We start from the raw sequence: 27,500 nt of genomic DNA, 5'->3' as shown, positions 1-27,500 counted from the left end.
ATGATTCTCCTCAGACACAACAGTATATATACATATATATATATATATATATATAATATATATATATATATATATATTATATATATATATATATACACACACATGTGGAGGTGCAATGGCCCAGTGGTTAGGGCAGCGGACTCGTGGTTTCGATTCTCAGACTGGGCGTTGTGTGTGTTTATTGAGCGAAAACACCTAAAAGCTCCACGAGGCTCTGGCAGGGGGCGGTGATCCCTGCTGTACTCTTTCACCACTCTTTCTTCTGTTGACCTGCTCGCTTGTTTTAGCCTTCCTGCGTCGTTCGAAGGCTAAAACAATGCAAACGCTTTGTCACCAGCGATGTGTAGCAACATCTGAAAAACTGGTGATCATGTGATATATACACATACACTTTATATAAATATACATGCACACCACACACACACACACACACACATATATATATATATATATATATATATATATATATACATACATATAATATATGAATACATATATGTAGACATGCATGTCATGCATATACATATGAACATATACGTGTATGCATCTTCATGGTAATACAGGTTACTACATGTCCGTGTTCAGCAATAACATCCTTACTCATGTATCTTTATATAACAGGACGTATCCTGACCTGTCAGTTTCAGTACTTTTAAATTTCTTACAGAACTTTGCCAAAGGCTGTAAAACATGTAAAACTCAAAGTTCATGTTTAATCTACAGTACTTCATTGACAATTGGAATTACATTAGTACCTTCAGTGTACAATTTTACCCATTGCTGGCTTGAAAACCTTAGTGTTTTCGTCTCTGGCTCTCACATTGACAGTTCATTCTCACTGTCCTAAGCTCAATTCCTCGAGTCTGGACTTGAAATAGGTGGAGGTCATGGCAGGAATGGAGGCTTATGGAAGTTATGAGAGTACACAAACACACATAATCAATTGTTTTATATTATAAATTCCTTAATTAGCACTTTTTAAAAAAATGTAATATCACCTCTTAACACATACACAACTTATTTGAGAGAGTGTATGCATGCATGCATACAAATACGCATATGTGTAGTGTCTGTCTATGTATACGTTGATTGTGGCTGTTGTTATGTCTTAAATTTCAGGAAGCAGAGTAGTCAAGACTATCAGCTCTCTTACTTGACTGATACTTTAACTTACTGACCTCAGGAGAGTTTGAAATTTGACTTCGATGTGATTTGAACTTTTGGGCATGACTGTTTGCCCACGTATATGCATATATGAATGTCTGTGCGTGCAACATAGTTTATAAAACATGCCAAATAAATGACGTAGACCCTATGCGTTCATTCCGCCTACAAGAAACTGTAACCGAATTTTCTCCAGTCACAATCTACCTGAAATAAGGAAGAATACATTGCATAATATCTTTGATATACAAAGAGAGGGGATGGTCAGGGCCCTGGCCCCGGATCATAGACCTGCTCATTCAGAGTTGTCTAAGGGCAAGACAATATCGTTGTCGTCATTTGACATCCACTTTCCACGCTGGCATGGGTTGGACGGTTTGACTGAGAACTGGCAGGCTGCACCAGGCTCCAATCTGATTTGGCAGGGTTTCTACTGCTAGATGCCCTTCCTAATTAATACCAACCATTCCGAGTGTGTAGTGGGTGCTGGCGTCGGCACTGGCATCAGCCATGCTTGAATGGTGCCTTTTACATGCCATCGGCATGGGTTCCAATCAAGTAGTACTGGCATTGAAATATAGCAGTAAGAAAAAAAATAATTCAATCATTAAAGGATCTTAAATTACATTTGTAACAAAAGTTTTTTTTTATTTATATATCAACATAAGATGTTGATATATAAATATCATTTGGAGTTACTATGCCTTGGAGTTCACAAACCCTACAGAGGGCACGCACTTATCTTTCAAAAAGAAAAAATTATGAAAAATAAAGTAATTACTTTATATTGCTGGCAGAAATGTTAGCACACCGGGCGAAATGCTTAGTGGTATTTCGTCTGTTGTTACGTTGTGAGTTCAAATTCTGCCGAGGTCGACTTGTCCTTTCGGGGTCGATAAATAAAGTACCAGTTTTGCACTGGGGTCGATGTAATCGACTTAATCCATTTGTCTGTCCTTGTTTGTCCCCTCTATGTTTAGCCCCTTGTGGGCAGTAAATAAATATATAAATAAATGCATATGTAAGACATAAATAATACATGCATATACAAGTATTATACATACATATGTGTGTGTGTGTGTGTGTGTGTTTACAGCTTGTGAGGTTAATTTTACATAAAAGCACAAACACTGCTTTTATTTCTACTCAACTAGTTAACTAATTAACCTATAAACAAATGAATTGTTGAGTTGCTAAGTTATATGGACGTAAACAAACCAACAGCAGTTGTCAAGAGGTGAGAGACAAACACAAAAACACACACAATAGGTCAGTGTACACACATACACAAATGCAATTATATGTATCTTGCATATGTGTGTGTGTGTGCGTGTGGTAGTCAAGTCATTTTTCAGTCAATTTAGTTTTTAGTAGGTGTAAGGGGGAGGGAATTCCGCAATGCATATGCACGAGTCAAAAGAAAATAACACATTCAGAGTCGGAGCAGGCGACACGAAACAGTAAACAACTTTAGTTCAAATCTAGGTCGCATATTATGCCCACCAGCGGACCGTTTATCAAAGAAGCTGGTTGATAGTAAGAAGACTTCACAAGAGTAAAAGAAAGGGAAAATACTAAACCGAGAAGACCAATAATGACAGCAAAAACAACAATAATAATTCTGTCTACTTGCTATAGGCACAAGGCCTGAATTGTTTTGGTGGATGGGAAGTAAGAGTGGGGTCTAGTCGATTACATAGACCCTAGTGGTCAACTGGTATCTATTTTCTCAACTCCGAAAGGATCAAAGGAAAGTCGACCTTGCCAGAATCTAAACTCAGAACACAAAGCCGGAAGAAATGCTGCTTAGCATTTAGTCCGGCATGCTAATGATTCTGTCACCTCGTCGCCTTAATAATGATAATAATCCTTTTTACTGTAGGCTTAAGGCCCAAAATTTCGGGGGAAGATACTAGTCGATTACATCGAACCTAGTGCTCAACTGGTAGTTAGTTATCTCAACGACCCGATGGATGAAAGGCAAAATTTGAACTCAGAATGTAAAGACGGACATTCATTCAAATTTTGGTACAAGGACAGCAATTTTTGACCCCTCAATTCTTGAGTGGTTCTTTATTTTATCGACCTCAAGAGGGCGAAATCTATGTCGACCTCAACGGAATTTGAACTCAGAACGTAAAACTGAAAGAAATAACAACTAAAAATTTTGCCTCGTGGTTCTAATACTCTACCGCTCAAATAATAACCTTGCATAGGCACAAAGCGAGGGATTTGGTGGATGGGGGTAAGTGGATGTAAAAGTTGATTAAATTCACCGCAGTATTTAAATATCGTGGGCAAATTCTGCTTAGCGGGACTTTCTAATTAAAACACGCAATTTCCCGAGGAAAATAACGTTAATTAATTATTTTTTTAGTGGAGCGGCCCGTCCGATGGTGGGCCCTGTTTCATGCGGGTCGATTTTCGGACAAGGTTGTCCGTGCCTTATTTAAATGGCACTTCTAATTATCGGCCTCCTAAGGAATAAAAAGCAAAGTACTCGACGGGATTTGAACTGCGATAACGATTTCAAAAACAAAATTTTAAAAAATAATGGAGAAAACAAATACGAGTAACTTACTAATTAACATCAATGACGATAATGATGATGATGTTGATATTGTCAATACCTCAGTACACGGAACGTGTAGTGCAGCCTGAGTGCCGGGGGGAAAGAAAACACACCAACAGTAGTAGTGGTCACAGTGGCATACTACTACTACTACTACTACTGATGATGATGTTGATGATTTCCATAACAGAAAGCTTGCACAGAAGTAGAGAAGTGTTGCTGATTTAATTTTTCTTTTTAATTATCGATAATCACTTTTTTTTTTCCAGACACAATAAGGTCGGAATCCAGTGTAGAATGCAACAGCGTGGATTCTGCTAAAAAGCATTCAAGAACTAAGAAGTAGACGTCGTTAAACTAAACGAAGGACTTAGTCAACCACCTCCAAACTTGATCCTAAACACATTGCCGGTATCATCAATCCCAGAGGCAACGAACGACCCCGCACGAGTAGTGTAAAGAAAAAGGAATAATAAAGATCTGCAAAATCTGATATTCCGTTAATTATGATTTGTGCGTATACATACCTCTGTGTATGTGTGTGCTTAAAAATGTTAAACAGAAAAATGACAGGAAAAATTGCTTTCTTTCTTAACAACTCTAATTGATTAGATTATCAAACAGTCTAGTATGAATGAACCCGAAAGAATCTTTCTCTCTTGGTCTCTTACTCACACATAAACATATGCCAACGCGCGCACATACACGGATCGCTGTTTCGAGTTGACTGTCGGCGAAGAAATTTCAAACGATAAAACAGCTGACTGAACATTTTGTTTTCTTTGTAACAAAACTTCATAGGAAGACAATCTCTCCCTCCTCCTTGTTTCTCTCTCCCTCTTTCTTACTTTTTTTTTTGTCTTCTGTCGCCTGTAGTCACTTAGCTGTATCTTTCTCTCTCTCTTTCCCCCTATGATTTAGATTAATTATTTCATCCTACCACAACAATAGATATTCATCTCTTGCATCCCTCTTACCTTCAGGTACCCCTTCATTTCTAATCCCCCTTTTGCCTCTAATTGAAATTATAAGTGTTAGGGTTCAACCTCTAACTTTAGCAATTCGAATTGCAGCAAACATTAGAGCTGGGCACATTATTTTAACCCTAATTGGTGACTTCTTATCACGTATATTTTCCATCTCCTCCTGCCCCACTTTCGTAACTAAGTATATAGTGTCACACACAGCAACAACACAAAACAATGATAACGATTTCTGATATTGGCAGAAGGCTAAACATCTTCAGTGATAGCCATAAAATACATAAGATTAAATCGATGCAGCAATATATTACAGGTATTTATTTTATAGACATTCGTAACATACATGAAGGAAAGAAAAGAAACGAAATTATCTTCAAACCAGATAACTTGTTCGGAATATATTCAACAGAGTGAACTCCGCAGGAATACCCAAGGAATAATGTTAAACAGGGCAATGGATTAAATCTACTCTCCGTTAACTCAGAACGTAAAGAACTGGATCCCAAAAATGATGAATGGCAAAGATGACCATGGTGACATTTGAATTCAGAGCGCGGAATTAGGACAAATAGCGAAAGGCATTTTATCTTTGCCTTGATGAGGTCGGAAGGGTTCAATCGTAACCCATTCCTCTTTAGGTACGACTGTTGCCGATTTCAGAGAGAGAGAGAAGACTCGTTATCAGATCTGGACTTGTAGTTGATTTATCGACCCCGAAAGGATAAAAGACAAAAGTTGACCACGACAGGTTTTGAACTTCGTGTAGCGTGTAGAGAACTGGAACGAATATAGCGACGCTCTAAAGACTCTACCGAGTAATTCTATACTAAGCATCTATGAAAACTCCACTCCGGTGGGATTTGAATTTAAGATGCAAACAGACAATCACAGTCAAGCGCTCCACCGGCTGAAAGAAAGGATAAAAACACCAGCATTTGACAGGTAATCTGTTTATCAACCTCAGAAAGATGACAACCCTGATCGACCCCGGAGAGATTCGACCTTGTTTTTACAACTATCTGGGGTTGACAATGTAAAGGGATCAATCAGGCGCTAGAGCCGATCACATCAAATGACTATATTATATATTCACTCTTTCCGCCAACTTTTAAGGATAATTTGTTTACAACATCTGTATTTCGAAACAAGTTGTCAGAATGTGCTCGCCTCTGTGTCACATCCAAGGAAGCGGATGAACGAATAAATATAACGAAGATAATGGACATCATTGTTTTGGTTAGAATAATGATTAATTATTTATACAGATACAAAATCAGAATTTTGTAAGGTGAACGTATAAGATGACTGCATTCTATAGTTGACTGGGCGGAGGTAAAGAATACGTACACCACCTGTTTTCGGCGTAACAAAAACCCTGGCCCTAACCCTAACCACTGGGTGTGCGTATTCTTTAATTTCGCCAGTTGACTGATATATATATATATATATATGTATATGTATGTATGTATTTTTTATAGATCCAGGAAATGGAAAAAGTAATGTCGACTTCGGCGAAATTCGAAATTTGAATGTAGAGGGCCAACGTGAGACCATCTACACAGACACTCGACCTACTAGAAATAGCAACCAAACTTCAATTGAATTACAGTCTTAAAATAGAGGCTACAATGTAGTCTGTGATATGCAAAAGGACAGGATTGTCACAGTTGTTTCATTTCGATCAGAGATGACCTGAGGAGAAATAACAATAAAATACAGATGGCCTCTGGACCAACGCTGTTTTTCTGCCATTTCATTAGTTCATAATAATGATGATGATGGTGATTTTTTAATTTTTCTTGCTTTTTGTAATCAGGGCTCATTCAAGAATACAAAACGTGTAACCGAAAAGGTAATAAAACGGGTCGTGTGGAGGAATACAAATACGTAGTTATATAAAGACAACAAATAAAGCAAAGCTGTTATGAGATACATACATAGGGGCAAGGTAAAAATTGGACAAAAATAATACACAGAATAACAGACAGATTTTAGAAAAATATAAATCAATGAATGTAAATAAATAGAAATATAGGTAAACTCCCGCACCATACACAGGTGAGAAACCGCCACCAAAGCTCACCTTACACTGGTCCTACCCGAACGTACAAAAAGTAGCTTCGTGCATTTTTTTTCTTTCGATCAGCCAAGTTGTGCGGAGCCCCTTTCGTTTTATGGTGCATAAACTCTTCAAAAGACCCAGCGCGGTCTTTATTAAGAATCAGTGTGGGGGGTGTTTGGCACTGTCCCACCGTCATTTCGCTTCTAACACAGACACAAGGTTACAAATGTATAGTCGAGAGAGTGAAGTTGAACTCAGCTGGGTTTGAACTCAGAACATAAATAACATGACGCATTTCATTAATGTCAAGCGCTCTACCGATTGTGCTATTTACTACCCTCAGATAATTTTTATTTTTATTACTATTACTCTAAAGTCAAGGCTGGTAGTATGTATAATTAAAACACGTTGTAATTAATTAATCTGTCGACACATCGAAACAGCCAATGAGCAGAAATAGTAGCAAAATTTTCCTCAAAATTTTCCCATCGTTTAAGATGAGGGGGGAAAAAAAACATACATTAGATAATGTCCTAGTTACCCTTAGAATACGAGATGGTCATGGCTGGACAACTTTTGATCATAGATTAGTTTGATGAAAGCTGATCCGAAGCGAAACAACAACCGAAGAGAGCCTCTGTCAGGCGGTCATTCGATCTGCTAGAAAGAGCAGCAAAATCTCATTCAAATTAAACTATCTAGAAATAGGATGAATACATTAGACTAGACACTGCTTGAAATAATAATAATGATGATGATGATGATGGACAGAATGGTCACGGTTAGAATGGCTTTGATCTCAGAACTGCTTGATTATGGTTGACATAGAATTAAAGAAAAGAAAATAATAAACAGGGATGGATGTTTCGCATTTCATAATTTGTATTTCATTTTCGCATCACTTGGAGTAAGGTAGTTCACACACACACGTGTGTGATTCATTACATATACCTAAAGCTCCAGGTAAATATAAATATATCTAATGGGAAGATATTGAGGGACCATAACATTCATGTTTTTCTAAATGAGATGAAACTGAGAGGAGATTCTAACAAGGTGGAGTGGCTGGTCATTACCAAAGGGTCTACAGAGGGGTTTATCTCTACGCATTCATAAAACTGACTAATTAATTCATCAGCAAACAATTAAAATATGTATGACCAAGGAGGGAGCCTCTGCGCAGTCGCCCAACCTGCTAGGAATAGCAACCAAATCTCTCCTAAATTACATCCTGCTGTCTTAGAAAAGGGAACTATTGAGATGAAGTAAATAATCGCAGACACCAGTAAAAAAAAAAAAATCGAGGTGGCCACGGCTAGAATGTCTTTGATAAGAAGTTTACTTATTCGTAGCTGACCTGGTTGACAAGAGAACCATGACAAGCCGCAATCATTAAATAATGGTGATGCAGTGGTGACAATGATGACCCTGCAAAGCAGTTGGTTAAACAACATCTAAACAACTGCGGGAAGCAAAAAGCTGGGTTATTTACGATGAAGCGAAGACTATTGTTATCCCTGGATCTAAACATGTTTTCTGACATTGGCACCAGGCCAACATTTTGTATGACAAGAATATATATATTTCTTTATTGCCCACAAGGGGCTAAACATAGAGAGGACAAACAAGGACAGACAAAGGGATTAAGTCGATTATATCGACCCCCCAGTGCGAAACTGGTACTTTTATTTATCGACCCCGAAAGGATGAAAGGCAAAGTCGACCTCGGCCAAGAATATATAGTCGATTAAAGTGACCCTGGTACATGCCTGGTACTTATTTTATCGAGGTGGTGAGGTGGCAAAAATGTTAGCATGCCAGGCGAAATGCTTAGCGGTATTCCGTCTGCCGTTACGTTCTGAGTTCAAATTCCACCGAGGTCGACTTTGCCTTTCATCCTTTCGGGGTCGATAAATTAAGTACCAGTTATGCACTGGAGTCGATGTAATCGACTTAATACCTATGTCTGTCCTTGTTTGTCCGCTCTGTGTTTAGCCCCTTGTGGGTAATAAAGAAATAGGTATTTCGTCTGTCTTTACGTTCTGAGTTCAAATTCCGCCGAGGTCGACTTTGCCTTTCATCCTTTCGGGGTCGATAAATTAAGTACCAGTTATGCACTTAATACCTATGTCTGTCCTTGTGGGCAATAAAGAAATAGGTACTTATTTTATCGATTCCATCCTCCACCAGAAAGACTAGATCCGGGCTCGATTTGAACTCAGAACAACATAAAACGGCAAACTGAAAATACCGAGAAAGCATCTCTCTTGTTCGACGCTCAATCGATTCTCGCCGACTCCTTTGTCTTTTCCTATAAATAAGAAAATGATAAAAACGCATTGTCCATTTCTCTTTTAATCAGAAGGGTAATTTATTAAAAGAGGAAGAAGTGGCTTCAGCATAGTTAATCTGATTGTCATTTAACAGCAGCCACCAAAGTCACAGTTTATTCTTCTGCGGGTGACTTTTTGTTATTTTAAAAGACTTCGCCATCCACACATAAACAGAGTTAACGTAATGAGAGAGAGAGAGAGACAGACAGACCGTGAGAGAGGGGGAGGTAGAGAGAGACAGGCAGACAGCGAGAGAGGGGGAGGGAGAGAGACAGACATACACAGAGACAGGGGAGGGAGAGAGAGATAGAGTAATACTAAACAGAGAGAACGAAGCAGCTGTCCGTCACACTCACACCTCTACACCATTCTATCTCCCTTTCACTCTCTCACTGTCTCAGTTTTTCTCTCTCTCTCTCTCCTTCACTCACACTCTAGTACAGCTTTTCTTTCTCTCTCTTTCACTCACACTCTAGCTTAGTTTCTTTCTCTCTCTCTCTCTCTCTCTAGCTTAGTTTCTTTCTCTCTCTTACTCTCTTTATCTCAAAGACATATTTCTTAGAGATAAAGAAAGCGAAAATACATAACTTAGTGTAATACAGTCAACAATGTAATAGGTAAATACATTTAAATATTTTTTTAAAAAAACACCAACAACAACAATAAAAAGTCGAAAATAAAATGTTTCATTTTTTTTGGTTCGGAACTTACCTGAAGCAAACTCTTGTCGAGGAAGAGTTTATGCATAGCGTGAGTAGTTAAATAAATAACAAGACAACGAAGGAGTCACAAAGTCGGTTGACAGTCGCCATAACACACATGACGTCATTTGCACGTCGTTGGCTGTTCGCTACTCTTATGTTAGAGAGCTCTGGCGACGTTGCTTGCTTGGCTTCGTATGCTTGTTCTATGTGTGTGGATCTGTGTTTGGCCTTGTGACAGCAATCACGGTTGACCTAAACATTTCTAGCCAACGACGGTGTGCCTCTACCTACGCACTCGATCGATCCGCTAGAAACAACAGCCAAGTTCAATACAAATCATACCTTAAAATCCTTGTTTTAGCCTTGATTGATTGAGTAGATCTATATTATTATGAAAGACGTTCGGATCTTTTCGGTTTGAACGGCAGTTTTTTAAAATTTCCACGTAACTAAACACTTTTAAACTTCGTATACTGGTAGAATGTGTTTATAAAACATCTTTTTCTCTTGGCTTTATTGAGAAAATTCTAGAGTTTGTAAGATATTTGTTGTTGTTTTTCTTCAATTTCAACCAATCAATGACGTCTATTGAGGTTCTATACAAATCATACCTTAAAATCCTGTTTTAGCCTTGATTGATTGAGTAAAACCTATATTATGAAAGATGTTCGGATCTTTTCGGTTTGAACGGCAGTTTTTTAAAATAATTCCACGTAACTAAACACTTTTAAACTTCGTATACTGGTAGAATGTGTTTATAAAACATCTTTTTCTCTTGGCTTTATTGAGAAAATTCTAGAGTTTGTAAGATATTTGTTGTTGTTTTTCTTCAATTTCAACCAATCAATGACGTCTATTGAGGTTTTATACAAATCATACCTTAAAATCCTGTTTTAGCCTTGATTGATTGAGTAAAACCTATATTATGAAAGATGTTCGGATCTTTTCGGTTTGAACGGCAGTTTTTTAAAATAATTTCCACGTAACTAAACACTTTTAAACTTCGTATACTGGTAGAATGTGTTTATAAAACATCTTTTTCTCTTGGCTTTATTGAGAAAATTCTAGAGTTTGTAAGATATTTGTTGTTGTTTTTCTTCAATTTCAACCAATCAATGACGTCTATTGAGGTTTTATACAAATCATACCTTAAAATCCTGTTTTAGCCTTGATTGATTGAGTAAAACCTATATTATGAAAGATGTTCGGATCTTTTCGGTTTGAACGGCAGTTTTTTAAAATAATTTCCACGTAACTAAACACTTTTAAACTTTGTATACTGGTAGAATGTGTTTATAAAACATCTTTTTCTCTTGGCTTTATTGAGAAAATTCTATAGTTTGTAAGATATTTGTTGTTGTTTTTCTTCAATTTCAACCAATCAATGACGTCTATTGAGGTTTTATACAAATCATACCTTAAAATCCTGTTTTAGCCTTGATTGATTGAGTAAAACCTATATTATGAAAGATGTTCGGATCTTTTCGGTTTGAACGGCAGTTTTTTAAAATAATTTCCACGTAACTAAACACTTTTAAACTTTGTATACTGGTAGAATGTGTTTATAAAACATCTTTTTCTCTTGGCTTTATTGAGAAAATTCTATAGTTTGTAAGATATTTGTTGTTGTTTTTCTTCAATTTCAACCAATCAATGACGTCTATTGAGGTTTTATACAAATCATACCTTAAAATCCTGTTTTAGCCTTGATTGATTGAGTAAAACCTATATTATGAAAGATGTTCGGATCTTTTCGGTTTGAACGGCAGTTTTTTAAAATAATTTCCACGTAACTAAACACTTTTAAACTTTGTATACTGGTAGAATGTGTTTATAAAACATCTTTTTCTCTTGGCTTTATTGAGAAAATTCTAGAGTTTGTAAGATATTTGTTGTTGTTTTTCTTCAATTTCAACCAATCAATGACGTCTATTGAGGTTTTATACAAATCATACCTTAAAATCCTGTTTTAGCCTTGATTGATTGAGTAAAACCTATATTATGAAAGATGTTCGGATCTTTTCGGTTTGAACGGCAGTTTTTTAAAATAATTTCCACGTAACTAAACACTTTTAAACTTTGTATACTGGTAGAATGTGTTTATAAAACATCTTTTTCTCTTGGCTTTATTGAGAAAATTCTAGAGTTTGTAAGATATTTGTTGTTGTTTTTTCTTCAATTTCAACCAATCAATGACGTCTATTGAGGTTTTATACAAATCATACCTTAAAATCCTGTTTTAGCCTTGATTGATTGAGTAAAACCTATATTATGAAAGATGTTCGGATCTTTTCGTTTGAACGGCAGTTTTTTAAAATAATTTCCACGTAACTAAACACTTTTAAACTTTGTATACTGGTAGAATGTGTTTATAAAACATCTTTTTCTCTTGGCTTTATTGAGAAAATTCTATAGTTTGTAAGATATTTGTTGTTGTTTTTCTTCAATTTCAACCAATCAATGACGTCTATTGAGGTTTTATACAAATCATACCTTAAAATCCTGTTTTAGCCTTGATTGATTGAGTAAAACCTATATTATGAAAGATGTTCGGATCTTTTCGGTTTGAACGGCAGTTTTTTAAAATAATTTCCACGTAACTAAACACTTTTAAACTTTGTATACTGGTAGAATGTGTTTATAAAACATCTTTTTCTCTTGGCTTTATTGAGAAAATTCTAGAGTTTGTAAGATATTTGTTGTTGTTTTTCTTCAATTTCAACCAATCAATGACGTCTATTGAGGTTTTATACAAATCATACCTTAAAATCCTGTTTTAGCCTTGATTGATTGAGTAAAACCTATATTATGAAAGATGTTCGGATCTTTTCGGTTTGAACGGCAGTTTTTTAAAATAATTTCCACGTAACTAAACACTTTTAAACTTCGTATACTGGTAGAATGTGTTTATAAAACATCTTTTTCTCTTGGCTTTATTGAGAAAATTCTATAGTTTGTAAGATACTTGTTTTGTTTTTTTTTTCTTCAATTTCAACCAATCAATGACGTCTATTGAGGTGAAAACATTCTGTGCCGTATGAATATGTCCCTCGTTTAAGAAACAGATTGGGTTTATTTACATTTCTGAAGAAAAAAAGATACCCTTCCCTCCACCCCTAACCCTAAAACAGATTGAAATGCAATAGATCGATACTAGGGTCATAATTATGGGTGACAATTTCATATGACACCGCTAGAAAAAAATGCCGTTCAAACCGAAAAGATCCCCTTAAAATCTTGTTTTAGCCTTGATTGATTGAGTAGATCTTATATTATGAAAGATGTTTCATTTGTGATTGATAATCCCGCCTTTTATTCAGACGTAGTACATCTAAAACTACGGGATCACCTGAAGAATCGTTTCATCACCCCTCACTGAATATTTGTATTAAAGAGGATAATTATCCTTCGTGTGAAAATTTAAAGTTAAAACATATATATATATATATATACTAGCAGTATCGCCCGGTGTTGCTTGGGTTTGTTTCGACCCGCTGGAATTGGAATTTTTGAAAAGTAAAAATTTTGCATTATGTAGCTTGTTATTGTGTTCAATTGAACATTTTTCTGGTTGAAATACACCGAAACGTGGTGACACAGCAGTGAAAAAATGGTAAAAAATAGGGATTTTCATAGAAAAAAGCAGCTTTTTGATGTAAATAATTTTTGGTGTTAACATGGTCCGATTTGAATTTTATCTTCTACGGAAGGAAGAGCAACCCTTCTATCATCCTCTCAATTTTGGTCAACTTGCGCCACAGGGTCTCGGAGGAGATAGTGTTAGTTGAAGGCTACCAAACCTGCCGCACACAGACAACTTCAGCTTTATATAGAGATAATACACATACATACACACACATGTATGTATGTATATATGTACATCTGTCCACTTCTTGCCATATTTTTATCCTTCACTTCCTACACACACACACACACACCTTCTTAGCTTCCAAATTCTTTCTTTCATCAATTGACAACTGAAGTACAATTTTGTTTTCAATTTTGTTTACAATAATGTTTCAGTATACGAAGTTTCAAATTGTTTAGTTAACTAGAAAATTCCGTCAAAAAGAAAAGATCCCGCTCTCCAATTAATACTACCAAAATTTAGCGACAGAAAGTAAATTAAAAACCAATTTACCTTTTCTGTTGAGTTATGGCAATTCGACCGTCGGTGTGTGTTTGCAAATGTGTTCGAATGAGAAAGTGAATTGTGTTTGGAAACTTTTTACTAATAACAAACACACACTTCTGTGTGTGTTTGAGTGTTTGTATGTAGTTGTTTAAAACGTTTGTATTTGTCACTGTCATATATGTATATGTTTGCGTGTGTATGTGTGCGTGTGAGGAATGGCAAACCAGATAGATAGAGCGCAAAGTTCTTTTGAAGTTCGCGCTCCGTTTGTGTGTGTGTGTGCATGCTTTAGGTGTACGTAGATATGTGTTTTTGTGTGTGTGTCACTGAAGCCATACATTCATATATACATACATAACCTCTCTTCTTTTCTCTCTCAGTCACTCACTACAAAAAGTGAATAAAAAAAGTTCAGTTATCTCTGTCTTTCACACATACACACACAGTACAACATTACTCTCTCTGTCTCTTTACACACACTAGCAAAAGCACTTCACTTACACACCACACTTTCTGTGTCGCACACCCCATCAAACACAGACACACACACACACTCATGCATGCACACATGTACAACAATGCTTCCGATCCACACCAACTTCAAAAGAACTTCTCGAAAAAAAACGGAGGAAAGCATTTGAAATGAGAGAGGCAATCGTATATGTATATGTTTGCGTGTCTATGTGTGTGTACACTTGCAAAGAGAAAGTAGCAGAAAGTGTGGTAATAGTTTGAGTGAAGCAATTGAAATTAGGGAGGCAAATCGTAAAATATTTACTTTTCTCGAATTTTTACCTAATTGGGGGTCAAATTGAAAAAACTTTATATGCCATGACCCAATCGAATCTACTTCGAAAAATCATAGGTAAATTCCAATTGAAGAAATTGTATATTGTATTAAAAACAAACATGGTAACAGGCAGAGAAAATCTGCCTTTTATCATAAGACTAGCAGAGATACCCGGCGTTGCCCGGTTACATTCAATAGAAGAATTAGACTTTTCTGTTATATATATATATATATGGATACACACACACACACACACACAAATATATGTATATTAATATAAATACATGAAAGTACATGAAGTTTGTTAAAAAAAAGGAGATCATGTATATATCTCCTGGCTGTTGAGATTATAACACCTCGTTGTAAACAATGTTCCTTGTTTTTCCTTGTGGAGCATATACAAAAAGGTTTCTTTTGGTTCCTACTCTTGAGCAGCCAACATACAGTTGCCTATACGAGAAGCAGGGCTCTTCCAAGAGAAGACCAGCTACGGAGAGGGTTTGACCCTGAGATTTGTTAATGGACATGGCAAAGCTGACACGAAGGGGGAATTGCAGTCTTCTGAATGTAAATGGAATTTCTGCTCCTGATGGAGTAAGAGGAAATCTTGGAATAAAGACGTCATCACCTTTTCCACATCAAGAAAGAATGATCGCCTCGATAACGTGTGACATCATTTTCTTTATCACCAGTCGTGTTCCATTGCAAAGTCTTGGTGGTTCCAGATTGCGGAGTAGCATTACAGGAGTTCCAACTTTAAGTGATAATATGTGTGGAGGTAGTCGAGGAGGGTCCAGTGAATTGAGAAATTCAGGAGGATAGTTCACAACTTCATTTATATCTGGAATTGTATCAACAGACTTGTAAGTGTGTATAGTGCCGAGAAGAAAATGCATTAGCTGTTGATTAATTTTGTTAACAGCGACGTTTTTTGGAGCTAATATTGCTCTTTCACACAGCCAATTGTGATTTTGGTAGTTTTGTGTGAAGTTGGGAAAGACTTTGTTTTTGAGGTCATCTACAGAATTAACAACAGAGGAAAATGACCACACTTCCATTTGTCCTGCAGCATCGAGAAGCATCTTGCCTTCACCAAGTGTCAAAATGTCCTGTGCAAACTTTGTGGACATTTGTCGCCGTGTAGCTGAGCTCTCATGTTAGTGGTGAGACTAAAGATTGTAACATGATGCCACAAGGTAGAGGACTTTAGGCATGCTTGAACTTCATCAGCTCTAGTGCCTTTCGGAATGACAGGAAGAGTTTGCCTGAAATCACCTGACAACAGAAGCGTTACACCTCCCATTGGAGCCTGACAGTCTCGGATGTCTTTCAGGGCTCTATCTAATGCTTCCAAAGCTCCCTTGTGAGCCATAGTGCACTCATCTCAGACAATTACATAACACATTTTAAGTACTTGTCCGTGATCTGAGCTTTTGTTGATGTTGCATGAAGGCATTTCGGATGCTGCTAAATTGAGAGTGAGTTTAAAAGTTGAGTGTGCTGTCCTGCCACCGGGTAACAAAGTAGCTGCAATGCCAGAGGAGGCTACAGCTACTGCAATGTCCTGATGGTACCTAACTTTTGCAAGGAGAAGGTTTGTAATAAATGTTTTTCCTGTCCCTCCAGGAGCATCGAGGAAGAAGATTCGTCCCTCGTGTTGGCGTACACTGTTAAGAATAGTTCTGTAGGCCTGCAGCTGGTCTGGAAGTAATTTAGGCTCATTTTCAACAATGTACTTTGAAAGCGCTTGAGTGTCGTAGGTTGTTTCACGAATGACAGCAGTGGGAAGGCTATTTGACCCTGACCTGAATGCTTGTGACAGGCCATATGTCGACAATTCATTTCCACCCAGTTTAGCAATTCAGTCTTCAATGTCAATGAGTGTTTTGTTATAGATTTCATTGCTGATACCCTCCATGTCAGGATAGAGCAGTTGAGCTTGGCGCTGAAGGGGACAATGTTTTTGAGATTCTGGTTCGAATGTAAGGCAGGTTTGAAAGTGTTCCCAACAGTTATTAGTTGTAGTGGTAGAGTGTTTATGCTGAATATGTACGTATACATGTATATATATGTATATATGCCTGTATATATGTACAAAATCCACTGAGAAGGCTTTTGTTGGTCTGAAGCTACAGCAGAAGACACATGCCAAGTCACCACACAGTGGGATTGAACCCAGGACCATGTGTTTGGAACGTAGTTTGTTACCACACAGCCACACCTGCCCCTATGTATGTGTGTGTGTGTGCGTATGTGTGTATGGGTAGATATATTATGCATGTATCATCATCATCATCATCATCATCGTTTAACGTCCGCTTTCCATGCTAGCATGGGTTATGTGTATATATATGTGTACATATTACATGTACATCTATATATATACATCTACACATAAAATACAAAATATAAAGTTATATCTTGATATCTCTAGTGATAACAATACTCAAAATATATAACAGACTGGAATTGTAGGCCCGTCTCTTGCAATTTCGATCAATTGGATCTTGTCCTCCCTCTTGTATAGAAGTGTACAGCTGCAGCGAAATCCATTTTTGGACTTTCTTCTATCGAAGGCATTTTAACAAAAATGCTTCCGTAAAGACGGTGAAAATATTGTCAATTTCCCCAAACAGGGACACAATTCAATTTTTAAACAATAACCAAAGCCCCTTCTCTGAAAGGGGGAGGGTTACGGTTTACAATTATTTAACAAATGCAACACAACAATGTCTCCCTGACGAGGAACCAACAAACGTGATTACAATAGTCAAACAGTAATAACCCATGCTAGCATGGAGAACGGACGTTAAACGATGATGATGATGAACAAACCTTTTTAATTTATCCCCATTTATGTGAAACCACTTATTCAAGTTCAAGTCATTGATGCAATTTTATATGAATTGCTAACACACACACACACATAATAAGGGTGAAAAATTGAATATTAATTTGATTAATATGAATTGAAAACCAGTGGTGTAGCATATAAGACCATAGCAGATCTTCCTCTAGCAAAAAGGATGACCACTATTAATGGCTCATCCCTGTTATATAATACTTTCACTTTCACTTGCAAAGAGAAAGTAGGAGAAAGTGTGTTGGTAATAGCAGGAGTAAAGCACTTGAAATGAGAGAGGCAAATCGTAAAATATTTACTTTTCTCAAATTTTTGCTTAATTGGGGGTCAAATTGAAAAAAACTTTATATGCCATGACCCAATCGAATCTACTTCGAAAAATCATAGGTAAATTCCAATTGAAGAAATTCTATATTGTAGAATTGTATTAAAAACGAACATGGTAACAGGCAGAGAAAAATCTGCCTTTGATCCTAAGAGATAAGATAAGAGATACTGTTTCAGAAACTAATTGAAGCTACAATAATTCATGATTTTTTATTTTTTTAGTTACTTTTTTCAGTCATCGAACTGCGGCTACACTTGAAGCACCGTCTTGAAGGGTTTTGATCGAACAAATCAACCCGCTTATTCTATCGTTCATTTTTGCCGAACTGCTAAGTTATGGGGGTGTAAACAAATGAAGTTTACCAAGCGGGGTGGGTCGGGGAGAGAGACACATACATACGACGGGCTTCTTTCAGTTTCCGTCAATCAAATCCACTCACAAGGCATTGGTCGGCCCGGGGCGTATAGAAGGCACTTACTAAAGATGCCACATGAGACTAAACCCGGAACCATGTGGTTGAGAACCAAACATCTTAGCACACAGGCATGCATAAAAATAGGCATAAATATAAAATGTCGACTTCCGAATACCTCATAATAAACAACTATAAAATGGAAACTCCGACAACAAACACACTACAAAATGGTGACCCTTGAATAGTCGAACTAGCATAGAACACAGCCTACATCCAAACAACCACAAAATGATGATGACCCAGCATGCAAGGCAAGCTTATAGATGCCAGGCACCATTAGCATTACACTTGTAATTGACTGACATGAATAATGATGAAGACTAACGATAGATGAATCATGCTTGAACAGAACTGATAACAGGAAAAAACGATGAAAATTATGCTGTTTTGCACGATATACTTACATTCACAAACAGAGACTTATGGCACCTGACTGCTATTTCTAACAAATCTCCGAGTTCTCATTGTGGTTTCGATTCCTGGACCGGGCAACTCGTGTTCCTGAACAAAGCACTTCATTTCACATTGCTCCAGTTCACTCAGCTGGCAAAAACGAGTAACTGCTAGATCTCACCATGCATGCAACCTTCGGCTGTCATCTGCTGATGTGCTACAGAACTGGTCCAGGAACTTTTGATAAAGCCTCATACATAAACTATCAGAGTCTATTTAGTAAACTACATCCTCACAAACCAATTTATGACTTTGTGTCAATGTCAGAATTTATTATTGTTGCTTGGCAGAATTTGAATGTTTCCTTTTACACTGAGTTCAAGTCTCACCAAGGTCAACTTTTCTTTTTATTTTTGTGAGGTTGATATAATAAAATACCAGTCAAGTACTGGGGTCATTTGAATCAATTAAACTCTCCTTATAAATTTCTGGCCTTGTGCCTATATTAAAAACAGCTATTTTTGAGGAGTGGCTGTGTGGTAAATAGCTTGCTACCAACCACATGGTTCCGGGTTCAGTCCCACTGCGTGGCATCTTGGGCAAGTGTCTTCTGCTATAGCCCCGGGCCGACCAATGCCTTGTGAGTGGATTTGGTAGACGGAAACTGAAAGAAGTCTGTCGTATATATGTATATATATATATATATATGTGTGTGTGTGTGTTCGTCCCCCTAGCATTGCTTGACAACCGATGCTGGTGTGTTTATGTCCCCGTTACTTAGCGGTTCGGCAAAAGAGACTGATAGAATAAGTACTGGGCTTACAAAGAATAAGTCCCAGGGTCGATTTGCTCGACTAAAGGTGGTGCTCCAGCATGGCCGCAGTCAAATGACTGAAACAAGTAAAAGAGAGTAAGGGTGGTGGATTGGAAGATTTGAGTGTTGGGGAAGGTGCCTTACCGTTTTTGTTCTGGCTTTTTATATTGCAAGTTCGAATCTTGCTCCAGTCAACTTTTTGTCCTTTCAAGCTCGATAAAATAACCCCCAGTCAAGCACTGGGATTAATATAAATGATTATACCCCTACCTCCAGATTTCAGGCCTTGTGTCTATGTAACAAACCATTAGGAATGGCCGTACACAGGCAGAAACATTAGCACACCGGGCAAAATGCTTATTTCGTCTGCCGCTACGTTCTGAGTTCAAATTCCACCGAGGTCGACTTTGCTTTTCATCCTTTCGAGGTTGATTAAATAAGCACCAGTTACGCACTGGGGTCGATGTAATCGACTTAATCTGTTTGTCTGTCCTTGTTTGTCCCCACTGTGTGTAGTAAAGAAATAAGTATTTTGTCTGCCGCTACGTTCTGAGTTCAAATTCCACCGAGGTCGACTTTGCTTTTCATCCTTTCAGAGTCAATTAAATAAGTACCAGTTACGCACTGGGGTCGATATAATTGACTTAATCCGTTTGTCTGTCCTTGTTTGTCCCCTTGTGGGTAGTAAAGAAACAAGTATTTCATCTGCTGCTACGTTCTGAGTTCAAATTCTGCTGAGGTTGACTTTGCTTTTCATCCTTTTGGGGTCAATTAAATAAGTACCAGTTAGGCACTGGGGTCGATATAATTGACTTAATCCGTTTGTCTGTCCTTCTTTGTCCCCACTGTGTGTAGCCCCTTGTGGACAGTAAAGAAATAAGATTCAGCAGAGTACTGGACAAAATGCCAGCTCTTTATATTCTGAATTCAAATCTCACTGAAACCAACTTTGCTTATCATCCTTCTAGTATCACGAAAATAAGGCACTAGTCAAGCACTGGAGTTGATATAATTGACAAATCCTCAAATTTCTGACTTTGTCCCTATGTTAGAAGTTTTTATTGTGAGAGACTGAAAACAGTCTGTGTTAATGAAAAAAATAAAAAAATAAATGCGCCCTTTTAAAGCCTAGCCAGGCTCATGGGCCCGTTTCTGTTTCTGTGCCGTATGTTTTCCCCCCAGCTGGACGGGACGCCAGTTCATCGCAGCGTTACTCAACAGGGGTCGCCACCTGCCAGAGCCTCGTGGAGCTTGAGGTGTTTTTGCTCAATAAACACACACAACACCTGGTCTGGGAATCAAAATCGCGATCCTCCGTCTGCAAGTCCACTGCGCCATTTTAAAGCCTAGCCAGGCTCATGGGCCCGGTTTCCTGGTTTCTATGGCGTATGTGTTCCCCAGCAGGACGGGACGCTAGTCCATCGCAGCGTTACTCATTTTTGCCAGCTGAGTGGACTGGAGCAATGTGAAATGAAGTGCTTTGCTCAAGAACATGAGTTGCCCAGTCCAGGAATCGAAACCACAATCTTACGATCATGATGCTGACACCCTAACCACTAAGCCACGTGTTTATGAAAACTGCAAGATAATTTGGATTTCCCAGATGTTGCTAATACCCCTAGTAAAAACATATATATCATGTTAACATTACTGAAAAATGTTACTAATGGTTGTGTGGTTAAAAAAAAATGCTTTCTAATCACTTAGTTTCGGGTTCAGTCCCACTGTGTGGCACCTTGTGTGTCTTCTACTATGTTCTTCAGTTGACCAAAACCTTATGAGTAGATTTAGAAGGCAGAAACAGAAAGAAGTCTGTTTGTTTGTTTATATCATCATCATTTAATGCCTGTTGTCCATGTATGGGTTGGACAGTTTGACCAGGACTGGTAGGCTGGAAGGCTGCACCAGACTCCAGTCTGATGTGTGTGTGTGAGTGTGTGTCTATGTATGTATGGATACATGCATGCGTGTATGAATTATGTATGTATGTAGGCATGCATGTATCTAAGCACACACAGATATACTGTGTTTTTGTGTATCCTAACATAGATGTCCTTTGTTTCCATAAAAGCATGTCCAGGCATGGGGAAAAACTTCTTTGCTTGAAAACAGGCAAGGAATGGCATTTTGCTGTAAAAACATATGCTTCAATGAATACCATCTAACCTATGTAAAAATGGACAGTAAAACGATGAGAATAATGATGAAACCAATTTTCCAATATAATCTTTTACATCAGCAGTATGACATCCAGTAGTTAGGGCAGCGGACTTGCGGTCGTAGGATCGCGGTTTTGATTCCCAGACCGGGCATTGTGAGTGTTTATTGAGTGAAACCACCTAAAGCTCCACGAGGTTCTGGCAGGGGTAGGTGATTAACCCTGCTGTACTCTTTCACCACAACTTTCTCTCACTCTTTCTTCCTGTTTCTGTTGTACCTGTATTTCAAAGGGCCAGCCTTGTCACACTCTGTGTCACGCTGAATCTCCTTGAGAACTACGTTAAGTGTACACGTGTCTGTGGAGTGCTCAGCCACTTGCACGTTAAATGAGCTGCGATGTCAATCGTGCCATCCTGTATCGGCCTTTGCCTTTCCGTTGGTTAACATCAGTGGCACGGAGAGGGGAGGCTGGTATGCATTGGCAACTGCAGGTCTTCCATCAGCAACCTTGCCCAGACTTGTACCTCGGAGGGTAACTTTCTAGGTGCAATTCCATGGTCATTCTTGACCGAAGGACGTCACTATCACAATTGCAATGACATTCAGCATACAGAACCAATGACTTAAAATTAACAGTGCAGTTTTTAATTAGGGTTGTAATTTAAGTTATGAGCACGATTTGTCAGTAGTCCCCTCTTACTCTGTGGTGTCCCCTACAATGGAAGATATGAAACAAGGAAGAAAAAAGAAAATAAATTGTCTGAGAGTAAAATAAAGCAAATATTTCAAAAACATCAATTTTTTTGTTAAAAAAAAAATGTTTATTTAAATTAAATTTTTTTGAATCCTTTGAAGCACACATATTTACAATTGTCCCTTATTAGATTAGGGAGAGCAAGAATATTATAAATAAACATTTATTCAAAATTATTGGATTCTCCTGAAAGACTTTTGGCGTCACCCTACAAAGAAAAATCCAAAAGTAAATACATTCACTAATTCCATGACTTTTAAATATATGTACATACATATATACATGTTTATATATGTATATATACATATATATTCACGCACATATATATATATAATTATATATGAGCATGTATATATGTATGTGTGTGTGCGCATGTGTATATATAATTGTATTTATGTATGTATATAATATCTATGTATGTGTGTATATATATATATATATATATATATATATATATATAGATGTATATGTATATATATGTATATAGAGTATCATCTGTGCCAGGCTATTTGTACAAATTCTCTGGAATCTCAACGTTCGACATACTTTATCAATTTGTACTCTTGCACTCTGGTTACCATCAAAGATCTCAGGGCATACAAAACCTGGTAGGATAATAAAACTAAATGCAACAAAACCCATCAATTATAGCCTCACATAATCACAAGCACCCATATGTTTGTCCCTCTTCTAGTTACATACTCGGGATGATTAAAATTCAGTATTGCAAGATAAAATGGTTGTTAGTATGATGCTTGCAAACTTAGTATATATTTCCCCAAAAATTATTGAGACAAGCACGGTCATATGTTTCACTTCACAATTGCATCATTATACGTTGAATTCTACTGTATAGCTCCTCAAGCAAAAGACCTGTATATAAAGCTTTATGGTAGATTTTAGAGAAGTGTACCTGCTCTTGAGAGGTAGACATAATCTGTCACCAAGTCTAACACCACCACCACCGGACACTATGCGTCCAGTCTGTTGCAAGCATTTGATCAAGTTCTCTGATTTCATTCATTTTTCTCACACCAATCTTTTACTTAACTAAGCCACAGAGAATTTAATAATAACAAAATACTACCTATTATGATGATGATTATAGTGAAGTAGACTAGGCTATCAATACTGAAATGATTTTGTGAGGAACACAGCATACAACCAGGTGAGACACTTTACAGAAGTGGTTTTGCCTATCTTCCTACTGTAAACAAAACAGTTTGCAAATTTTTATATATTTTAGCAGGTTAAAACCAAATAGAATTTTTTCTGTACCAAACATCAGACTTTTAATTACTGGTCTCAATTTTATATTTCATTGTACATTTTAAATTAAAAATTTGTTTTATTTTCTTTGTTTCTCAAATTTTGAAGTAAAATTATTTAGCATTTTCACTAAATTACCTATGTCCTCGTGGAGACACATGGCCTAGTGGTTAGAGCAGCGGACTCGCGGTCGAAGGATCGCAGGTTTGAATCTCAGACCAGGCGATGTGTGTGTTTATGAGTGAAACACCTGAGCTCCACACGGCTCCAGCAGAAGGTAATGGCAAAACTTCTGCTGACTCTTTCGCCACAACTTTCTCTCCCTCTTTCCTCCTGCATCTTGCAGCTCACTTGTGACGGACCGGCGTCCCGTCCAGGTGGGGAACCTATACGCCAAGAAACCAGCCCTTATGAGCCAGACATGGCTCGAGAAGGAACAAACAAACAAAACCTATGTCCCCACTTCCCTGTGAGTATTCCACTTCCTCAGGTTGAGAGTAACCACTGAATAATATACAGCTTTCATTAACAATGCACCCAAACAGAACTATGGTAAACAATTAGTTGCCACCTGAAAATTGTGAGGTGTATGCAGAATTCTATCACATTGGGTTTTCCATCCTGGCATGGTTTGGATGAATATATTATTGAGGTATTGTTTTATAGCCAGATGCCCTTCCTGATGCTTGCCTTTGCCTGTTTTAAATAAGGAATCTCTTATTCCACAGACTCAGAAGGCACAAAGCGAGCAGGCAATCTACTGATAAAAGAAATGCTGTCAGAACATTGCATCAACTTTTGAATAAGCAAGCAGATATAAACAGACACACACACATATATTTATATATATATATATATATATATAACGCCTCCTTTTTCAGTTACTGTCTATCAAATCCTTTCACAAGGGTATAGCTGGACCAGGGTTATAATAGAAGACACTTGCCCAAGGTACCAAACAGTGGGACTGAACCTGAAATCATGCAGTTGGGAAATGAACTTCTTAATCGCACAGCCATGCTTGCAATCAAAGATGGGTTTGCCAGCTAACCCATTTAACCCTTTGGTGTTCAATTTCTCTATTAAATGTAATACTTTTTCACTCAAATTGTTTTAAATTAATCATACATTATGTTATAGCTTTGAGGTTTCAATGATGTGATTGTTTATTTTTAGAATGTCACTATAGGTTAGGTGTGAGAGGCTGGATATGGCCAGTTTGAATATAAAACATGTAGAATATTTGGGCCGGATATGGCCGGTTTAAACACCAAAGGGTTAAACAATATTTATAAAGCTATGTGTATTAATTGTAGAGCTACATATATTTACTTTATTATGTGTGACTCAAATGAGAACAGAGAGTCGGGAGAGCTCAGCCGGCATGCTAAGAGACTGCACAAGAAATTAGGAAAAATCCTAAAAACACAAAGCTCGATTGAATCCGAATTGAAGCAGCATCACATAGACTCATCACCCTCATATGCACTCCTCAAACATTAACCCCCACCTCACCATCTTTGACATTACTAACCCATATATTGCTCCCCACAAATCACGTGGATTCAGGCCACTGTATATAAGCACCACATGACTCATGAATCTGATACAGAAGATATGTGACTGTTTCAACAACAAAATATGTATCATTTTATCCATCATCAATAGCAGTAAAGTTTCAATTTCATTTCATACTTACATGCAAAACACTCAACACATCCTTAAGCCTTTCGTTACCGTATTTATTTTGAGGTGCTCTATGTTTCTTTCAATTAATTTTAAATATAACAAAGAATTTAATAAAATAACTTATTAACATTAAACTAGTGTTAGGAACATAAATTGTGACTAAGGTTTGGTGGAAGATTTTAATTCAAAACTTATGAAAACAAAACATTTGCACTACAGAGCCAGAGTTGGTATCAAATGGGTTAAGAATTGTTTCTCTATTATATATATTTTAACCCTTTTGTTACCAAATTTCTGTTGAGATGCTCTGTTTCTTTCACTTATTCTAAATATAACAAAGAATTTAGTAAAATAACTTAGTTCTCATTCACAAAGGGTTAACATATATCACAAAACTCTGCGTACCAAACCACCTATCAGTCTAAGTTTATCAAGTTGACAAAAGTTGACCAAACCACACTCAAAGCTGCTTAACTGGTCCTAAGTCCAGCAATAGTTGCATAAAAGAAATGGTTGAATTGGTACACCAAATGCTATGCCTTTCCTAACTGCAGTTTTGAATGTCTTCTAGCACCACTATCTAATCTAGCCTTTTCTGTCACTATACTCAAAAATCAAAATCAAATTCGATGACTGGCATCTGTGCTAGTGGGGTGCAAGGAGCACCATATGAGTGTGATCATTGACAGAGCGGCTAACCGGCTTCCATGCCAGTGGCACTTAAAAGGCACCATTCGAGCGTGATCGTTACCAGCGTCGCCTTACTGGCACACGAGCCCTGTGCTAGTTGGGTATTAAGAGCACTATCCAATGTGATCGTTGCCAGGGCGGCTATCTGGCCTCCGTGCCGGTGGCACGTAAAAGACACCATTTGAGCGTTATCGTTACCAGCATTGCCTTACTGGCACCTGTGCCGGTGGCATGTGTAAAAGATTCGAGTGAGGTCGTTGCCAGTACCGCCTCACTGGCCCCCGTGCCGGGGGCATGTAAAAGCACCCACTACACTCTTGGAGTGGTTGGCGTTAGGAAGGGCATCCAGCTGTAGAAACTCTGCCAGATCAAGATTGAAGCCTGGTGCAGCCATCTGGTTCACCAGCCCTCAGTCATTCGTCCAACCCATGCTAGCATGGAAAGCGGATGTTAAACGATGATGATGATGATACTCTGGTTAAACAATAGCGACTCTTCTCTAAACTCTTTCTGTAATTGCTGTTGATCACTCTTTGATCTGTTTATATAAGTTTTCCTTGTCGAGAAGGTATTCCAGCTTCACAGTAACTATGTCCCTGACTATGAGCTTTATCTGTCTCCACCCAGGATTTAATTTTTATCACTGGTGAGATTATGACGAGTGGAACAGACAAATATGTTAAACATTAAATTTGAACTTCCAACGGATGATGTGGTGGCAGCATAAATGGAGAGCAGAGCAAAGGAGTTCTAAAAAGAAGCAAATATGTCGAAAATCAATAGAAAAATATATTTTTGCTTTTGCGTGTGTGTGTGTAGGCATAGCTATGTGGTAAAGAAGTTCACTTCATAACCGTATGCTAGCTCCTAATGTAATTCTGCTGCATGGCACCACAGTTAAGTGCCTTTCTTCTGTCACATCCATGGGTCGACTAGCTAAAGCTTTGTTATTGATACAAGAAGCTGAAAACTGGAAGCTTCTAACATATACATACACACATATGAACGTATATTCCTGTGCATGTAATATGTATCATAATGGTGATTATATATATATATATATATATATATAATAATATTAGGGAGTATAACTCCAAACTTACAGGGAAAAATTAAATTTAGTATTAAATTAAATTTCGCAGTATAAATACATAAAATATGAATTAGAGATAAAACCATATTAGGCAACTCAAACAGTGATAGACATAAACCAATAATATATATAATTAATATAATATATAAAATATATATAATAATAGTGGTTTTATCTCTAATTTGTATTTTATCATCATCATCATCATCGTTTAACGTCTGTTCTCCAT

General features: G+C 37.5%; 1 protein-coding gene and 1 long non-coding RNA gene across 2 annotated transcripts in view; one reads left to right on the top strand and one right to left on the bottom strand.

Annotated features, from left to right (window-relative positions):
• Window positions 1–10,139, bottom strand: part of LOC115221376 (zinc finger protein OZF-like) — a 59,272-nt gene extending 49,133 nt beyond the window's left edge. The window contains exon 1 of the mRNA XM_029791552.2: window positions 9,826–10,139. The gene's annotated coding sequence lies outside the window, so the exon portion shown is untranslated. The remainder of the gene's footprint in view (window positions 1–9,825) is intronic.
• On the top strand, window positions 8,513–9,024 carry LOC118766864. The gene is made up of 2 exons (XR_005002773.1): window positions 8,513–8,553; window positions 8,940–9,024. It is a non-coding gene; the product is annotated as an uncharacterized LOC118766864 (long non-coding RNA).
• Window positions 10,140–27,500: the final 17,361 nt, after the last annotated feature.

This window comes from Octopus sinensis, linkage group LG18, assembly GCF_006345805.1.
Source record: "Octopus sinensis linkage group LG18, ASM634580v1, whole genome shotgun sequence".
NCBI lineage: Eukaryota > Metazoa > Mollusca > Cephalopoda > Octopoda > Octopodidae > Octopus > Octopus sinensis.
Note: the sequence above shows the minus strand (reverse complement) of the source record. Positions and strands in the feature narration are given on the sequence as shown.